This window comes from Schistocerca nitens, chromosome 7 (genome assembly GCF_023898315.1).
Source record: "Schistocerca nitens isolate TAMUIC-IGC-003100 chromosome 7, iqSchNite1.1, whole genome shotgun sequence".
Classification (NCBI taxonomy): Eukaryota; Metazoa; Arthropoda; class Insecta; order Orthoptera; family Acrididae; genus Schistocerca; species Schistocerca nitens.
In genome coordinates this window covers 510,149,832-510,169,330 of record NC_064620.1, presented here as the reverse complement: position 1 = coordinate 510,169,330, position 19,499 = coordinate 510,149,832, and positions in this window count along the sequence as shown.

The following is a 19,499-nucleotide window of genomic DNA, read 5'->3' as shown; positions in this document are numbered from 1 at the left end:
AGGGGCTGTATGGGTTTTGAAAGATACTGATTCTTATGCAACATGTCTTCAAAAGATTTCACAAGACTGGAAAATTCAGATTGTTCAAAGTCTTTCATCATCATGATGCTATGTTTTACTCGGTCTTGTGTAGCTTGAGACCAATATGCTGAGAGGAAGGCATGGTAAAATTCTCCTTCACTGTGACAATCGTGAATGACCGATCGCATTCTTACAGCTGGTTCATTCTCTAAGTAGCCACACATAAATTCTAATCTGTGTTCTAACGACCAGTTGGGAGGAAAACAATGAGAGAATTGATGGAGCCATGCTTGTGGATGAATGTCGTTGCCAGAATTCTTAAATGTTTTGAATTTACGTGTAGTAATGAACAGCTTATAGTCAAAATCATCATGTCGGCGAGTCGCATGTCGGTCATTATTACGTCGTTTCGGCGGTTCCATCTCAAAATTCGGTGTGCCTTGCCAATTTCTTTCATAATTTCCGAAGTGTCCTGTGTTATTATTTTGTGGTTGTTCTGTATTTCTAAGTCCCTCTTCCCGTATTGGAGCGCGAGTGGCCTCTGAAATACGTAATTCTTGTATTACCTGAGTCAGCTGATCTTGTACTTCCCGGATTTCTCTTTGGTGTTGCGTATTCATTTGAGTCTGATTTTGTTTGGAGTTCCTAATTTGTTCGCACTCTTCTCTGTCATTAAAGACTACCGGTTTTGTGTCATTCAGATTATCATCTACCTTCGTAGATAAGTTAGTGAACTGATCTGAAAGTTCGGCTACTTTATCCGATAATGAAATTATTTCCTCTGTGTGTTTTACTGAACCAAGTTTCAGAGTGTCCATTTGTGTTGAAATCGTATCTACTGTGTCCTGTAAGTTTTCTTGAGTTTTTGCAAGCTGCATAACCGAATCGGTAGATGCAACTGAGTCAATTTTAGCTTGCAAGGTGTCGTGATTTTCATGAACAATAGTTTGCAGTTCTTTTATGGCTGCTTCGTGATTCTGTAATGCATTTTCGTGACGCGAAAAAATAGGTTGGAAAAGCTCACAAATTTGTGTTTTTACGTCATTACAGACTTTTTGACATTTTGATTCAATGTTATGTAACTCAGTAGTTAAATCTTCACGTGTTTGTTCAAGTGTGGTGTCTAACTTTTGAAGCTTTTGCTGTGTTTGTCTCTGATTTTGTTCCATTGTGTCTAACTTTTGAAGCTTTTGCTGTGTTTGTCTCTGATTTTGTTGCATTGTGTCTAACTTTTGAAGACTTTGTCCCATTTGTCTCTGATTTTGTTCCATTTGTTGCATTAATTGCAATAATAATGTATTTGTGTCTGGAATCTGTTTCTCTATGCTTTTTGGCAGTGCATTTTCACCGGCAACATTCACATTTTGACAAGCAGAAAATGTGTCTTGACTTATTTGAGAAAACGGTGAGGACCCAAAACTTAAGTCTACAGTATTTGCAATATCGTGTTCTGTCAATTCGGATTCCTGAGGCGAGCTGTTGCCGACCGATCGATCGATAATGCTTCCTTGTTCACTACCTGTTTCACTGTCTACACCATTATTTGCCGCCCGCTTCATTTCCCTATGCACAATTACCAAATTGCTACTTCGAATTTCTGTTAATTCACTACACAGTGGTGCTGATAAGCTACGCTCATCGTCACTATTATTTCTCAGTTTACTTTGAAACCTAGTGTTACGTTTTTCACACGCCATTATTGTCACAATATTTCACACGATAACACAGAACAGCACAATTTGAAGAGCAAAATAACAAAACACATTAACATAGCATTGAAAATAATATCTAGGTAATTGCAAGCGCAGCTGTGAAATACTTGGTGCAAATCTACATGCATGCCACAACTGTGTACAACAATGAAAAACTACAACTACAAAAGAAATTCTCTCTATAATTACGTGCTAGCAATAAACAAAAGCTACACTAATTACACAAACTACAAGAAAAAAATCAGAAGATTCCAGTGAGGTATCCTGGCAGGGTCGCCATATGAAACGTCCCACACTGACACACAATGTTTTTAGCGCAACGCAATCTGACTTTTAATAATCCCTACAAAAGAATGGCCCTGACTAACATTAACCTATACGTTTCACAAATCACTTACCTCACAAAAATCTTCGTTACTCGAACTACTGCAATACAGCGAGCGCCACTACTGCCAGCTAAATAAAAGATTCAAACTACTGAAGGCACTAACTACTGATAGGCATAGTTAGCAAATGAAAGATTTTAATAGAGAACAAACAATGTATTTACCTTAATAATGTTGAAAACTCACAATATACATATCCGTTCATGACATCCGGTTTTAAAAATTTCAAAACTCCGCCATCTCTCTCCCCACATCCACCACTGCTGGCGGCTCACCTCCAACTGCGCAACGCTACGCGCTGTTCACAGCCAGCTGCCTAACACTACAATGGCGAGTATTACAACAATGCAAAGCAGCCACAGACTGCACACAGCACAGCCAGTGATTTTCATACAGAGGTGGCGTTACCAATAAAAAAACCTTAACAGCCTACTTACAACATGTGCACTCACACAAAATAAATCCCTACATCCAATTTGGTGAGATCTGTGAAATGAATGAATGTATGGTCGTCTGCTAACCGCAGATAGTGAATGTGCAATATATGATCATCTTTGAGATGGTCCCTTGGACACCTTTGGTGGAACCAAAGACATGAAATTTACCTGAGCTTTGAGCGCCTGAAATGTGGCTGACCAATACGGTAGCATGGTGCTCCCTCACCTTCGCGGAGGTGTGAGATGACCTGAAGAATGGCCACGTTCCAGCACTCTGGTGCTGGATCTTGTGTTGGTAAGACCTGTCTCAGGTGTGCTCCGTAAAGACAAACGAGTGGAGAGAATAGTATGCATGTGAAATACTTAAGAGTAGTTTGGAATAATTATTTCTCTATTTCAGGAACTTTTGGGGGGGGGGGGGAGAATTAAATGACAGGCAGGTAATATTAAGGAGATAGTAGTAATCTTCAGAAGTGACCAACGGTCACAATGAAACCACGTGTAGCAATAAGTTGAAATATTTACGTGTGCTAGTACTAAGCTGAAATACTTGAGAGTGCTAGTACTAAGTTGAAATACTTCGGAGTGCTAAAGTTAAGCTGAATTACTGGCGTCTGTACTGTAAGTTGGAAATATTTAAGAACTGGCGTGTGCAGGACTTGAAATTAGAGACGAGCACTTCCACGTGGTGAGTACTGTTTGAGTCTCAATCTGTGTATGAGACAAAGGATAAAGAGAAGTACTCGTCCAAGGTATCAGTTGAGGACTCGCGAGTGTGACGAATATGATCTTAATATTACTTTGCGTGTTATGTTTCCGTGTGATGCTAGATTCAAACTTTAATACTCTGATAGAGAAGCAAGGTGAGTCAGCCGTCTATCCAGCATCGCCACTTGGCTTGCATTGCACAGGAATACGTGCATATATCCTCCAGAGTTCGTAGTAGGAAAGAAAAGTTACGAAGTGGGGCAGTGTCGTGTGAAACTGGGATGAATACTAATTGGAGTGGGAAAGCTGAAAGTGAAGTGATTCTAACGTTGTGACTATTATTTGTGATGTATTCTATAATGCCAGTGTGATGTATTTCATGTAATTTAAGTTTGTGTGGTTTGCATGGGAGAGTAGCAAGATAGGTTCAGTGGCAGTGGGTTATGCATGTTCCTTTTTGCACCGCTCGGTCTGGAGTAAATTTTCGTGATGATGGGTGTGAGTGTCGAAGTGTGGGATATAGCAAAAGATCCACCATCCTATCCAGAAAGTGCACTGTAGCGTTAGATAATTACGAGACCATAAGATAGAGAATCACCAATGTAAAGCCATGCCCACTGGGCGGAGTTTCTCGTGTGTAATTGTTGTATAAAATGTAATGGTGTCTTTAGCTTATCTTTGTATCATAATAGAATTTATCGCAATAAAAAAGATAGTGAAAAGAAAACGATTGGTGGCCTTGTTATTCGAATAGTGTGTAGTCATGATAACCAGGGTTATAATGTGTGCGGCATTCATATTCAGTGCGATGGTCATGTGTTGATCAAAGCCATTGGGTAAGAAAGAAAATGTATTGTCAGAGCGTAGTGAACAATCAGAATTGTGTAAATTCCCAATAGTCAGATGTGCGTTATCCGTTTCCGTTCCGTAATATTCAAACAGGAGAATAATTTGTAGCTTAATTGTGGGTCCTAGAGCTCATAATCAGTCATTGATGTTACTCGAGAGATAAGAATAAATCGACTCGCTTGGCAGGCCTGACAGTATGAGCAAGGATTGTGGGTGCCTCTCATTGTGCTAAGCTTCATCTGATTTTCACTGTGGTTTCTATTTCGCACATGATCGGACCTTACTTTCCGATTAGTCCTCGGATATTTTAGAAAGTGCAGGAATCACTACTGTCTTCATTTGTTTTGTTCTTTCAACCGGGTCCTATTATCAACCCTCTTCACAGTAATTGTACAAAGCCAATAAGAGCCTAAAACAAACCGAAATTCAGACAGTACGTTCAAATGAAACGTGAAGTTGTACAAACTGATACCAAAAATCAGATATTTCTTATGTATCCTGTCAATCTTCTACATAGCAACGCTATCACTTCAGACTAATATCACATCACAACCGCTGAACATGAAAGTAACAACGGTCATTATGTTTTTTAGCTTACAAATAGATATTAAAATGACTATACTTTATTACAGACATCTGGTAAATACACAGTGAGGGGATTTCCAACAGGCCGGCCGGTGTGGCCGTGCGGTTCTAGGCGCTTCAGTCTCGAACCGCGTGACCGCTACGGTAGCAGGTTCGAATCCTGCCTCGGGCATGGACGTGTGTGATGTCCTTAGGTTAGTTAGGTTTAAGTAGTTCTAAGTTCTAGGGACTGATGACCACAGACGTTAAGTCCCATAGTGCTCAGAGCCATTTTTATTTCCAACAGTAATCCATAATCAAGAGGAAATCCAATGGTAGTGTATTAGTTGCAAAGGCACAGTTATCACACATTTTAACACAAGTACTAAGCAAGTCAAATCACCTTCAAGTAATCAGCGTTGAAAGTCTTGAATAATTATGTTTTAAGTTAGTGTAAGTTAGCGAAGATTTATTATCTGCATTTATAATCAGTAGAGAGAGTATTTTGTCATTAGCAAAAATCTGTATACTAACAGTAATAATCTGTGTTACTAAAGAGGCGACACTTCACATAGGAATGGGATGTATATATCATCAACATCTACATCTACGTGATTACTCTGCTATTCACTATTCAGTGCCTGGCAGAGGGTTCAATTAAGCACCTTCAAGCTGTCTCTCTACCGCCCCACTCCCGAACGGCGCGCAGGAAAAACGAGCACTTAATATTTTCTGTGAGAGCCCTGATTTCTCTTATTTTATCGTGATGAACATTTCTCCCTATGTAGATTCGTGCCAAGAGAGTGTTTTCGCAATCGGAGGTCAAAACTGGTGATTTAAATTTCATGAGAAGATCTCGTCCAAACTTTTAACGCCTTTGTTTTAATGATTGCCACTCCAATTTGCGTATCATATCTGCGGCACTGTCTCCCCAATTTCGCGATAATACAAAACGACCCGTCCTTCTGTGAAGTTTTTCGATGTCATCCGTCAGTCCCACCTGATGCGGATTCCACACCGCACAGCAATACTCCAGAATAGGGCGGCCACTTCTAACTGTTCTGCCAGTGAATCTCAGTCATTGGTTTCCTCTACCCACAACTTTATGTATGTGATCGTTCTAGTTTAGGTTATTCATAACTGTAGTCCCTAAGTATTTAGTTGAATTTCCGGCCTTCAGATTTGCGTGATAGAAATTTAGCCGATATCTTTTAGTACTCATGTGAATAACTTCCACAACGCTACTCCAGGCGTGTGTAAAATGATTGTGCGAAACGGAAAATAATGAACGCAAAAATGATGATTTGGCCCTGTCTGACTACTCCCTGAAGCAGATCTTAGGATCTCTTAATGCTCTTTAATATATAAATTACAACTTCAACATGAATGAATGATCAAGGCAACTAATACTACTGAGTGATAAACGTTGTTTCTCATTATACATTTATTGTAGATTAAAAAACAACACTTTATATTACAATTGTCTCCATTTCCTGACTAAAAATTGCTGATCATTTGCCGAACTCGGTCACTTTTTTATGGCCATGTGATGGAACATAAATAACACGAAATGACTGACATGATCTACGTACCAAACACTAGAAGACACTACTTTCAAAGATGATCGACGGTGGTGTGGAACCTCAGTGGAAATAAACTAGAGTGATCACAGCTGTTTGGCTTTATAGCCCTAATAAGCTGAAGCAATTAGCAATATCACCATATGTACTGTGTCCGATGCGTCGAAGAACTCCAGCCACAAAATCAAACTCTTTCGAACTCTAGGACGGCATAAGGTGGTCCTCTGACTATTATACTCTAATACTGTCCTCTCCTGTGTTCTACAGACGAGAAACGATAACTCGCAGCCACAAGGACAGTGTTCAAATAACACCTCAACATGAGTACTGGCAGAATAAGTGCTCTCAATCACTGAACGCTGCGTACTCAACGACGATTTCCAACCCGGAGGCGAAGTCCAGAATCGTATAAGTTCATAACAGTACAGTGCCTAACCGTTCTAACTATAAACTCTCCTGAGAGCAAAGTCAGCAAGTCCGCCTGTACCAACAAAGCTGATACTGAGCGGCCATCAGACGCGGATGCTCAAAAACAGAAGACCTCTTCTCTCCACCGCTGGCTTCCCAGCATGACTCGGCTCCCCTCCCTGGTAACTGCAGAAGGTGAATCATATTCTCGAAACCAGGGAATATTCTCCCTCTCTACAGATTCTTCCGAACCGCGACCAACCATATTTTAGTCTTCTGTCGTCCAGCGCGGAAAGTTTGCGAGGAAATACCTATACTCATACAATGGTACGCTTCTGAGTAAAGATCCTTGGAAATGGCCCAGCCTGTGTGATTTCCGAGGTGACGCTTCCTCGTTCCTCTCGGCTGCATCCAAGATTTTCATAATTTCCCAAGTATAATCCTCCCAGCTTAGCTGCAATATCGACCAGCCGCCGCTGTATTGTGTTTCTGTGCCCAGGTGTCCAGACTGTCCGTCTTGGCACTTCCTGTATCAAGCACGACCACCACACCTGTGTGGGCCTTCCACTCAGGGATTGAGTTCCGCCTGCCGTTTCATCTGCACTGGCGTTCCAACCTCTACTAGTATAGGTAATCATTCAATACGCCATTTTGATAATAAAGACACTCCACCATTGATGCAATTATTTACAAGGCATACGTGACAATGTCGGTCTCTTTAAATATTCATATATACGATGTACGACCTATCAAATGATACCTAATTGTGGATGAAGATTACGGCAAAGTATGTAGATGAGTGCTTGTAAGGTGCGAAATTATAGCCACCTTACGAACTTCATACTTTTCTTTATTCAGGTTCAATTCCCACCTCTCGCACCCCACTGAAATTTTATCTAAATAATTTTGAGATTCGTTTTGGTCATCTCATGACTTAACAAGACGGTAAATGACAGCATCATCTGCAAATAATCTAAGAGGGCTACTGAGATTGTCTCCTTTGTCGTTAATATAGACCAGGAACAATAGAGGGCCTATAACGCTTCCTTGCAGAAAGCCGAATATTACTCTTGTTTTACTCGATGACTTTATGTTTATTACCACGAACTGTGACCTTTCTGACAAGAAATCACTAATTCAGTAGCACAACTGAGGCGATATTCCATTGGCACACAGTTTGGTTGAAAGACCTTTGTGAGGAACAGTGTCGAAAGCCTTCTGGAAATCTAAAAATATGGAATCAATTTGACACCCCCTGTCGATAGCACTCATTGCCTCATGAGCATAAAGAGCCAGTTGTGTTTCGCAAGAACGATATTTTCTGAATCCGTGCTATGTGTCAATGAACCGTTTTCTTTGAGGTACTTCATAATGTTCGAACACAGTACATGTTCCAAAACTCTACTGCAAATCGACGTTAGTGATATGGGCTATAATTCAGCAGATTACTCCTATTCCCCTTTTTCGTATTGGTGTGACTTGAGCAATTTTCCAGTCTTTGGGTACGGAACTTTCTGTGAGAGCGGTTGTATATAATACCTAAATATGGAGCTACTGCATCAACATACTCTGAAAGGAAACTGACTGGTACACAATCTGGACCGGAGGCCTTGCTTCTATTAAGTGATTTAAGCTGCTTTGGTACACCGAGGATATCTACTTCTATGTTTATCATCTTCGCAGTTGTTCTTGACTGGAATTCGAGAATATTTACTTCGTCTTCTTTGGTGAAGGAGTTTCGGAAAACCATGATACGTGGAAAAAGTACATGACAAATATGATAAAAGTACATGGCAGATGTATAATAAACTAATGCAAAAGATAAAAAATGGTAATATCTCAGGACAAAAATGTAAAAATGAGAAAATTTTATAATACATGAGTATAGTGACATACTCGCTTAGATACAGAAAACAAAATTATGAAGGGTGTGAGCAGCATCATTACATTATGGTATCATATTTACATATACATTGGTGATAAATCATATTAACATGTAGTTACATAGAAACATCTTCTGGATACAATTGTGGGAAAGATTACAACTGTTGTAAGTGAAAAACACAATTCGTTTTAACTGTTGGCTAGTACAGAAGGCAAACTAAATTGTCTCCTAATATCTAAAAATAAAATAAAATTAAATTAACGTATAGTCTTGTATTTAGTCGCGCTATGCACTCTAGGCAAACATTTAGTTTAAATGCTCACAGTAAATGAGAGGGGCCGTATTGTGAGGTGCTCTGCACCTGCGTCTTCCTTGCTTTACTGAACACAAGGCGAGGCCCGTGGGCCTTCTGTCATCACAATAGGAGCTGGAGGCTGGGACGCCAGCCTTATCAGACGTCGGTGCCGCTGCGCGGATGGAAGCGCCCAACGAGGCTCCATCTGGGGGAGCACCCAGATAGCGGCACAGTACACATTGTGCTCCAGTAGGCGACTCCCTAACTTTTCAACTGTACTGTGTAACCACGGGGTTTCAGAGGAGGGAAAGTAATGAGCACACAGTACGTGTCCCTTATTGGGTCAGGATGAGACCAAATGTCACAAGTGAAATGATGCGAGGCAGGGACCACGAAGACCGTTACAAGGTCGTACTGTAAGAATGCAGAATCTCGCGGCGGTAAAATTGCATAAAATGTTCTCAGGCTGACAGCCGCGTAAAATGTTTCTAAGGCATCGAGCTTCTGAACAAGTACTCCTTGGATATTTTCAAGTGTTATGAGTGCTGATGGGCTGCTAGTATGCTGTTACATACTCTAGCAGCCGGCTGTGAACTCTTTGGTACTAACGGTATCGCTATGCCGGGTACTCTAAAATTCGCCTTACAAACTTCTAGGACTTGCAGAAGCAAATAATATTTTGAATTGGAATCCGTGTCCTTTGAAAAAATGTTGGTCATGCGATCACTTTCACAAGTAATTTAAGAGGAGTGACCCAATACCTCACTGGCTTTACAATTCCACTCATTAATAAGCAAAGAAACAAAAAGGAAACGTAATTGTAGGGGAAAATCGGCTGCCATTAGTGACTGTATCTTTTGGGGGTAGTATGGATGCACTCGTCAGTCATGCAGATCATAACAGACGGTGCTCGCAGCAAAATCCATTACACGCGCAACTGCTTGTGTACTCGTTGGCAGGTTCTCTTCGACGTAATGCAGTAAGCCTTCATCCAATTCGGGTGTGCGGCGTCTCTTTGGTGCACCGCAATCACCACAGCGGACGGCGAAGATACCCTTTCCCGAAGCCGTTGCGTAATTGTGGCGAAAAGGGTATGCGATGGAGTCAGACGTCGTGGATAAGGATAGTGATTAAGGCGCCGAGCAGTTCTTCCATTACCGAGAGCTTCGTCGTACAGAAGGATCATGTCAGTGTATTCTGCACACGCGTACGCAACCATGCTACTGTAGCACTCACAGAAACGTGAATGAGGCTCGAATTAGATCACACAGGTAGGACAGAACTCAAAGGACATCAGTGGATACGACTTCCACCATGGCCTATCTTGTTGCATACCTAACTACCAGACAGGTTTTCAAAAGTCTTTAGCACAGAAACACTACGTTTCCGGACATGGATTCCAATTCAGGATATTGTCTATTATCGCGTAGTTTTAAATGATAATAAATGATTGATTGAATAATTCATGCAACGATAACCGTGCCGTTATTCCTATTGTATGAAATAGTTTTGAAAAATAGAAACAAAGAATATTTTCTCTTTTATGTATGTTAAAAGTCACGGCTGATTTTTCTAGGGGTGCTATCACCAATAATAGCATACATATCCTAACGTGAAGACATCCGTCCTAATCACGATGGATTAAAAGCCTTGTTAACTACTAAGCGATAATACATTTAAACAATTCTTAATTTTTTTTTTTTTTCTGACGGCTCAGAGCACTATGGGACTTAACATCTGTGGTCATCAGTCCCCTAGAACTTAGAACTACTTAAACCTAACTAACCTAAGGTCATCACACACATCCATGCCCGAGGCAGGATTCGAACCTGCGACCGCAGCGGTCGCGCGGTTCCAGACTATAGCGCCTAGAACCGCTTGGCCACTCCGGCCGGCTTTCTGACGGGCTGGATGTTCCAGGATAGCTGCCTATGTGCAATGGCAGCATAAGCATTTATTGATATTGTTATTAATAAAAAACTGTACCTCTGCCCCAATATGAATTGAAAAATATTGCAGGACGCATTTTTCAGACTATTAAAATTATTCTTTTTACCCTTCTTGTATTACATGACTGTTATATAATTTTTGTCATTAATGGCGTCGCTACAACAATGAGCCTAAACAGAAATGGCCAGGTCAACTTTCTATTATTACGTACTGAATCATATACAGGATAAGTACTATCTACTCACAAAAAAACGCACTACAATTATTAATCTCATATATAGTCAACAAAATAATATTACTCCTACAAATAATTGTATCAGTTTCAGACCGTGAAAATTTAACGTCCTTCATTGAGGACGGCAGAATCGACAAGACAATCAAACAAAACCACTCATCCTTCTTCTACAAAAAAACACAGATAATAATATTTGTAATTCTGATAGCACAGATAACTCTTCTCCGTTGTTAAGTCACTGCAATTTATTTCTACTATTTTTTACCGGAGGCAATGTTATACTATTCAGTCCCCTCTATAAGTCCTAGAGGGTTGTAACGGGGAATTTTAGAGCACACTGTATACAGAGTGAAGCAGAATTCCACCGACAAACTTTCAGAGATTATTCAGGGACAGGTTGTGTGGATTTATTATAAGGGAGCCGTGACCTCCGGCGGCTGGTTGCAGAGTAATGCCTGCCGTGGTGGCCGAGCTGTTCTAGGCGCTTCAGTCCGGAACCGCGCTGCTGCTACGGTCGCAGGTTAGAATCCTGCCTCGGGCATGGATGTGTGTGATTTCCTTAGGTTAGTTAGGTTTACGTAGTTCTAAGTCTAGGGGACTGATGACCTCAGATGTTAAGTCCCATAGTGCTCAGAGCCATTTGAACCACCTGCAGAGTAAGAATATAATGACAATTTATTCAGTTTGACTGTGTGAAAAATCTTCACAACAGTGAAGAAGCCAGTAATATGCAGCAACTGTAACGTACATCACACACTTCACAGTAATGTAACAACCCTCAGACGAAACACTGTACTGTGATGTGGTTGTCACTGCGGGAATGGTTCAGCCGGCCTTCCACTGCATTGAATGAACTCATACACGAGCTGCATACCGGTAAACTCTTCATCAGTAACCTGTCCATAGAGCTGTGCACAACTAACACAACCCAAGACACAAGCATGAAGGCGAATTGTAAAAAGGACACCACTGTTAAACAAGACACACAGGGCATACCCGTCGACATTTGCACTGTTGTGCACTGTTTTCAGTGCATTACGTATACAAAGCGAACTGAGGCAAGAAACCAAACGAAATACAATAATGGTGCTAGAGACCGTCGGTGACTTATACCAAAAATTCAAACGTATCACTGAACAACTGAAAATTTGTTGGCGGTGTTCTTTTTCACGCTGTATATGGGCATACGTTGACATCGCGTTCGAGAAATTCGAGGATATCGTCAGTGTGACAGTCCCATTAAATACTAGTTGTTTACTTCGATACGTTGATGAACGTTCGTCATTTGGTCCCGCGGTACTGAAAAACGTAACGAGTTCCTGGAACATCTCAAGAGCTTTAACAATAACATCAAATTTACTACGGAGTGTAATATCCACGCCTACATTTTATTCAGAATCGTATTCGAAACAGCGTTGTGTGTGGAGAACATTCTCGTGATATTAAAAAAAAGGACTTCATCGATAGTAAAATAATAAATAATTATTGTCAATGACACAATTTAATATTCTGTAAGAAATTATATCTCAGACAATACCCATGGAAAAGATAATGAAAATCTCAATCTTTTGTTATCTATCCTTCTTCCAGAATAATCCTTCTTCTTGTTCGAACTGTTTGTACTGACCGGATGTGACTGATGTCTCGTAACACAGAGATCTGTACAAAACTGTATTATGTTGTTATTTAATGTTTGAAAAATTGAGCTTCTGTGTCATTGAAATGAAACTTCTTTGTTTGGAGCTTTATTTCATTATGATTCTCGTCCTATATAAATGTTAAGTTTTTCTGATCAGCTACAAAGACGCGCAGCCGTTAGCGCTATTTATGTACAGCGCGGTTTATTGCTAAATCCTGAATAATAAGCGATTAACATTGAGAAATATTTTTAAATGTCAATGCATATAGTAGAGGAACAAAAAAGATTTAATGTGTATTATTTGTTAGTAGTAAAACACTGCCTGAAGGAGATTCGATAAGTGATTGTCTTATGTTGCCGCCATTTTGGTGAAACATTGCAGCGGCAGTTTTAAATTGAATTTTTAAACAGACATAAATGATGTTGGTCATTATTGGGATAATAATTGTGTATTGGTTCCCCAGAACCCATTCTGAGGTAGTAAATTCCACTTAGATTGTGAATAGTCTTTAAAGAGAGTGAACGTATGTCTATGCAAATAGTATCTTACGTGATAAAAATTGTTATCTGCTGATGTATGATGCCCTGTATTTCATAACAACTTTTATGAAATATTTTGACAGGAAAAATTACATTAGTGTTGTGTGGGTGTGGTATTGTGTGACAAAACTGTCCATTTTGCTTAAAGAAAAGTGTTACCACATGAATAACAGTAGCGGTAAATTCGATAGACGATCTGCAACTAGTAATGAGACTATTATGCAACAGCACTGAAAATTACTAAAAATCATTACTCTTGTTTAGTTCAGATTACTTATCATACATTTAGCTTGTTTGCTGGTTATGTATGATCAGTTTTGTGCATGAACTTAGTGCCATTTACACTGCTTCACAGACAACATTGCTACACGTTCCAGGTGGAAATTTCTTTAACAAAATAACGGTCACTAGCCGGGAGAAGCAGGATTAAATAAAACCTCATGTTACACTAATAATAAGTAACTGGTTTTGTTGTAGTCTTGCTGAAATAGCACAGTATGTACGATACTCGACACGCCACAGGAGGAAGAATAAAACGAAAGGCGTCCTTGACGTCCTCTCCCGCCACAAACGCTATGGATGCTTTGGCCACAGTGGCTGCAGAAAACCAACGCACATCGATCTGTATTTACACATCACCAGCCATTGGCTTTCTCGACTCCCTGCACAGCAGCACACCCACTTATGCAAAGTCTTTAGGAACAACGGCTCCAGCGACCACCAATAAAACGACCACCAATTAGACCAGCGCGGAGCAGAAAGAGACGTTTCCAATTTAATACGCCCATGCTGCACTGTTTGTTGCTCCGAAGAGAGCACGCCCGGCTATGGCCATCACATTCGAAGATCTTCGGAAGGAAGCTTCGTGAGTAATAAGGCCGTCCGGTAACAACTTCCCTTTCTCTCGTAATTCTTTCTGCGCAGCCTTTAATCAGTGATAATTACCTTCCCCTTATGGCCAATCATTTGCTTTTCCTGGGAATTGGCACGTCCCATTAAATCAAATCCCGATTCAGTGACGATGTATTCCCTGATACGTACAAGGGGCATACAATAAGTAAAGCAAAACTTTTTATTTCCTCAAATGTCAAAAGCTTTGTTGATAAAGTAAGAGATCCTGGGAGGGGACGCCAACTGAAAAGCTTCTGCTTATGTGTCCAATCTAGACTGTAATAAAAAAAAATGGGAAGGAACTGTTAATCAGAACTCAGGGAGAAGTTGTGATCTAAATCACAATAGATTTATTCATTATTAACATCAGAAGACAACAAAAATGACAAAAGAAACACTACACAAACATTTTTTATTTAACAAACGCTTTTGCTAACATGGGGTCTATGGTGTACAAAGTGATCATCTGGGGATCGACACACGACAATAACTAGAACACTAATCGCTTTATCTGACTTCATACGCGCGAATCCGGTTTACGGCACAAAACTACGCCACGACCAAGCATCTATACTATACTATTCAAAAAGGAAAAATATGGTTCGAAAGAAAAGGGTGCTGAGAAACATATATTAGAGCCTACGCCGCAGCGGCGAATACTTTACCCTTCTGCTGGTCAAGGCGGCACAGCACAATGCGTACGGCGACTGAAGTCGTGGACGGCGTTAATCTGTTATTAATGGCGCGTTCCCGAAAAATGTAAATACCCGGTCTTTCGTTTGGTTAATTCGGAATGCAGGTACTTTCCTATGAGCCTCTGAAACCCTGGTGGATTGCAGTGAGCAGATGGACCCGTTTGCTGGTCTGCCAAACCAATTTCAGTCTGTGCCACGACTCTGCGTGACGGAATTTGTCAAATGTTTAGACGGCCGACTCAAGACAAATAAGTACAATGCGCATCACTCATTGTGAGCGTGATGATATAAGCAGTATCTCTGACGGTGACTGGCACAGGCTCTAAGTGGCACACTAGCCGTTTAGGTAGAGACCTGCATTTCTTTACTAGCGAAGCGACAGTACAAGAGTCCTCCTTCCTCCTTTCTTCTCTCTTCCTCCTCAGCTGGGTACCAAAAGTACATTTACATTTTAGACTCCCCCCACTTTCACGCAAGCCAGTCACCATCTGGAGACCGGCATTCTTAGCTGGGAGAGCTGCCTTTGCTCTGCAAACACCGATTTGACCAATCAGAGACTTCATAGTTAATTGCGAGAAAAAGGAAAGAAGGTTCAGCTTCGCAGGCTCTTTCCCACGCGTTTGCCATGTCTTTTGCTAGTACAAATGCTCAGGACGGAAGCAGAGCCCTCCATAAACAACTTGTTATCTCCCCTGTTGCCTCCATTTCAAAGTTTCCAAAGAACGCCCATAAACTAGCTAAAAACCTAGTGTTTTCACAAATATGTTTTGAAACAGAGTCTGGACGTCTGGGCGCCAGTCGACCTGTCCCACGCAAATTCGCAGAACGTTCAAAGTTCTTTTGTCGGCTTCCTCCCTAACAAGGGCCCATCCTCTGCTTTATTGCCGGTCTACAATTCGCTGCCCAGTGCATCGGCGACTTCTCGGCGCTAGTCTGTATACCTGGACGCGTCTGCTCCCGTCTGGCGCCAACTAAATGTGTTTTCACAAAGAGGCGGCGGAACTCGGCCGTCCAGAAATGTCTCCTCATGTTCCACAGAAAAAACGCGCTTTGGTGGGTCCACCATCGCCGCAGCTTTTACTGCAGTCGTTTAAATCGGCACCCTATTCCTTTGAATGCAGGTAAAGCTTACCGTCATTCCTTCCCTAGAGCACACAAAGAAGACCATTGACTACTGCCCGCCATTTTATCATAATGTATGAAGTCAAGTTGAAGTAAAGATCATATTCCGTAAGAACATGAAGCGGCATAACACCGAATCAGAAGTGAAAGTGCCCTACAATCTCTAAAATGTTAGTTATGTTCATGATTCCAATACATCTTATTACCCGCTTTTTTGGATAGAAAATCGTATTTTTCAACATAATCCCCATTTAATGTCATAGCCTAAAGCCACTTTACTGGTAGGGCTTGTATGCCTGCATCTTACTACTCTACTGGTCGACGTCGGAGTACAGATGGGAGAACGCTGCTGACGAAATTATTAATTTCTGTTCACTAAAAATAGTTTGCTACTATCTACTGCACATTACGCTTCGCTGATACAGGGTATGCTTACTTGCTTCAGTCAGCAATATACCATAACAATCTTTCAGTGGGCGATGCAGCTTGAAGATCGAAGACTGCAAAAGTTAATTTTCTACACATTTCTCTTGGTATTTTAGTTCTAAATAACGGGTATTTTTCAATATCATCTGGGCATAACAAGTTTTTTTTACTAATTTTATCAATCGGCCGGAGGACTTTTGGACAAATTTCTGTTTTTAAAAGGAACTTCGTTTCAGAAACGACTAACGTTTATTAGAAAAATACACATTTCCTTGAAATATTGGGTTATTATAGAAAATTGGAAAGGGTATCAGTGAATTCTTGTAACAATGCTGACAAAAACAGGAAAGGGACAACTTAATACGAAAAATAGATTTCTTCAATTCCGGCTTTCACGCGTTAGTACTGACTATTCGTAGTGACTAAATATTGGTATGATCTTCGATTACAAAACTTTTGAGCAGAGTTTTAAAAAAATAGGAAAATACCGGTAATTTTTTGTAGTATTCAAGCCGTCAATACTTTTTGAGAAAAACAAGGAACGATGTATGGACTAAGTTTTCTTTTATTTACCTGTTCTGCTTGATAGTTTGATTCTGCGTATCTTGATATGCGTAATATAAAAGTGTGAGCCAAACCGAATTCCCTCAGAAAAGGCATCGCAAGGCCCATCGGTTCCGACCGACCGCCGTTCCATCCTGAGACGACTGGCATCTCTGGATACTGACAAGGAGGGACATGTGGTCAGCACACCGCTTTACCGGCTGTTGCCAGTTTTCGTGGCCGGTGCTACTGCTCCCCATAGAGTAGCTCCTCAATTGGCCTGGCGAGGGATGAGTGCACCCTACGTGACAAAAGCACTTGGCAGACCCGAAGAGTAATACGAGGTGCATTCAAGTTCTAAGGCCTCAGATTTTTTTTTCTAATTAACTACTCACCCGAAATCGACGTAATCTCCCTGCAGACGTACACATTTTTCACAAAGCTGACGCCATGATTCCATGGCAGCGGCGAAGGCTTCTTTAGGAGTCTGTTTTGACCACTGGAAAATCACTGAGGCAATAGCAGCACGGCTGGTGAATGTGCGGCCACGGAGAGTGTCTTTCATTGTTGGAAAAAGCCAAAAGTCACTAGGAGCCAGGTCAGGTGAGTAGGGAGCATGAGGAATCACTTCAAAGTTGTTATCACGAAGAAACTGTTGCGTAACGTTAGCTCGATGTGCGGGTGCGTTGTCTTGGTGAAACAGCACACGCGCATCCCTTCCCAGACGTTTTTGTTGCAGTGCAGGAAGGAATTTGTTCTTCAAAACATTTTCGTAGGATGCACCTGTTACCGTAGTGCCCTTTGGAACGCAATGGGTAAGGATTACGCCCTCGCTGTCCCAGAACATGGACACCATCATTTTTTCAGCACTGGTGGTTACCCGAAATTTTTTTGGTGGCGGTGAATCTGTGTGCTTCCATTGAGCTGACTGGCGCTTTGTTTCTGGATTGAAAAATGGCATCCACGTCTCATACATTGTCACAACTGACGAAAAGAAAGTCCCATTCATGCTGTCGTTGCGCGTCAACATTGCTTGGCAACATGCCACATGGGCAGCCATGTCGTCGTCCGTCAGCATTCGTGGCACCTGCCTGGATGACACTTTTCGCATTTTCAGATCGTCATGCAGGATTGTGCGCACAGAACCCACAGAAATGCCAACTCTGGAGGCGATCTGTTCAACAGTCATTCGGCTATCCCCCAAAACAATTCTCTCAACTTTCTCGATCATGTCGTCAGACCGGCTTGTGCGAGCCTGAGGTTGTTTCGGTTTGTTGTCACACAATGGTCTGCCTTCATTAAACTGTCGCACCTACGAACGCACTTTCGACACATCCATAACTCCATCACCACATGTCTCCTTCAACTGTCGATAAATTTCAATTGGTTTCACACCACGCAAATTCAGAAAACGAATGATTGCACGCTGTTCAAGTAAGGAAAACGTCGCCATTTTAAGTATTTAAAACAGTTCTCATTCTCGCCGCTGGCGGTAAAATTCCATTTGCCGTACGGTGCTGCCATCTCTGGGACGTATTGACAATGAACGCGGCCTCATTTTAAAACAATGCGCATGTTTCTATCTCTTTCCAGTCCGGAGAAAAAAAATCGGAGGCCTTAGAACGTGAATGCACCTCGTACATCTAAGTGCTAGACAATATCGAGAGCGCTTAACTTTGGTGATGTGACGGCAACTGGTATCACCACTGTTGCAAGGTCGTTCGCTAAAAATGTGAGGGAGTCTTGAAATTTTTCAGTCTTTATTTGGTGTCACGTTTATTACTCAGAACAATAGTAATAAAAAACCTAATATCGGTTATTTCAGAATCCGGCATTTTGTGCGGTATTGTCCGTCAGGTTAAATGGAGATGAAATAAAAAAATCGGTATAACAGAAAACCACTTGTTTCTGTGATAATTTCCATCCCTATGTCGGAGCCAGCGTCGTCCTGCATCAGTCAAATAGTTATGTTCAGCCTCGTAACGCGCAAGCAATTCCGTACACAAGGTCCTCCGTTGCTCTTCATGGTATTCTCTTAGGCGGCGAGGAACCGACCGAGCACAGAGATTTAAGTACCTCAGCCGATGCACGAGTGTGTCTGCTCCAGCAAGAGAAAACTATTTGTGCAGCGAGGGTTTATGACTGCGATCTGCCGATCACATCGACTGTGTCCACGTTCCAGCACTGCAGGAGTCGCAGCTGTGTGCTGCCGACCGGCAAGAACGAGATATAACGGGTTTGAGCAACCTTGTAGCATTGACAGACGCCTCGCAAAATGACTCACAGTGCTTTTGTTCACTGCAAGGTCTCCGTAGACATTCTGCAAGTATCTAACAGCATCTGCGATGCTCTGGTCTTCTACCAATAACTGAATGATAGCACTGCTGGGAATGCACCTCCGTGTACAGAGGCCACTTTGAAGGCTACACATGGTAGCGCCACCAACTTCAAGAAACTGTAGGAGCCGAAGCAGGCATATTCCACGATATTCCAGAAGAAATTTCGCATGTTTACAACCGAAACTGGCAGATAAAAAGAATGTTTTGCATTCCTTATTGAATGACTCTCATATAATTGTTCATTATACAGTAAATTCCTAAATGTGCTACGATG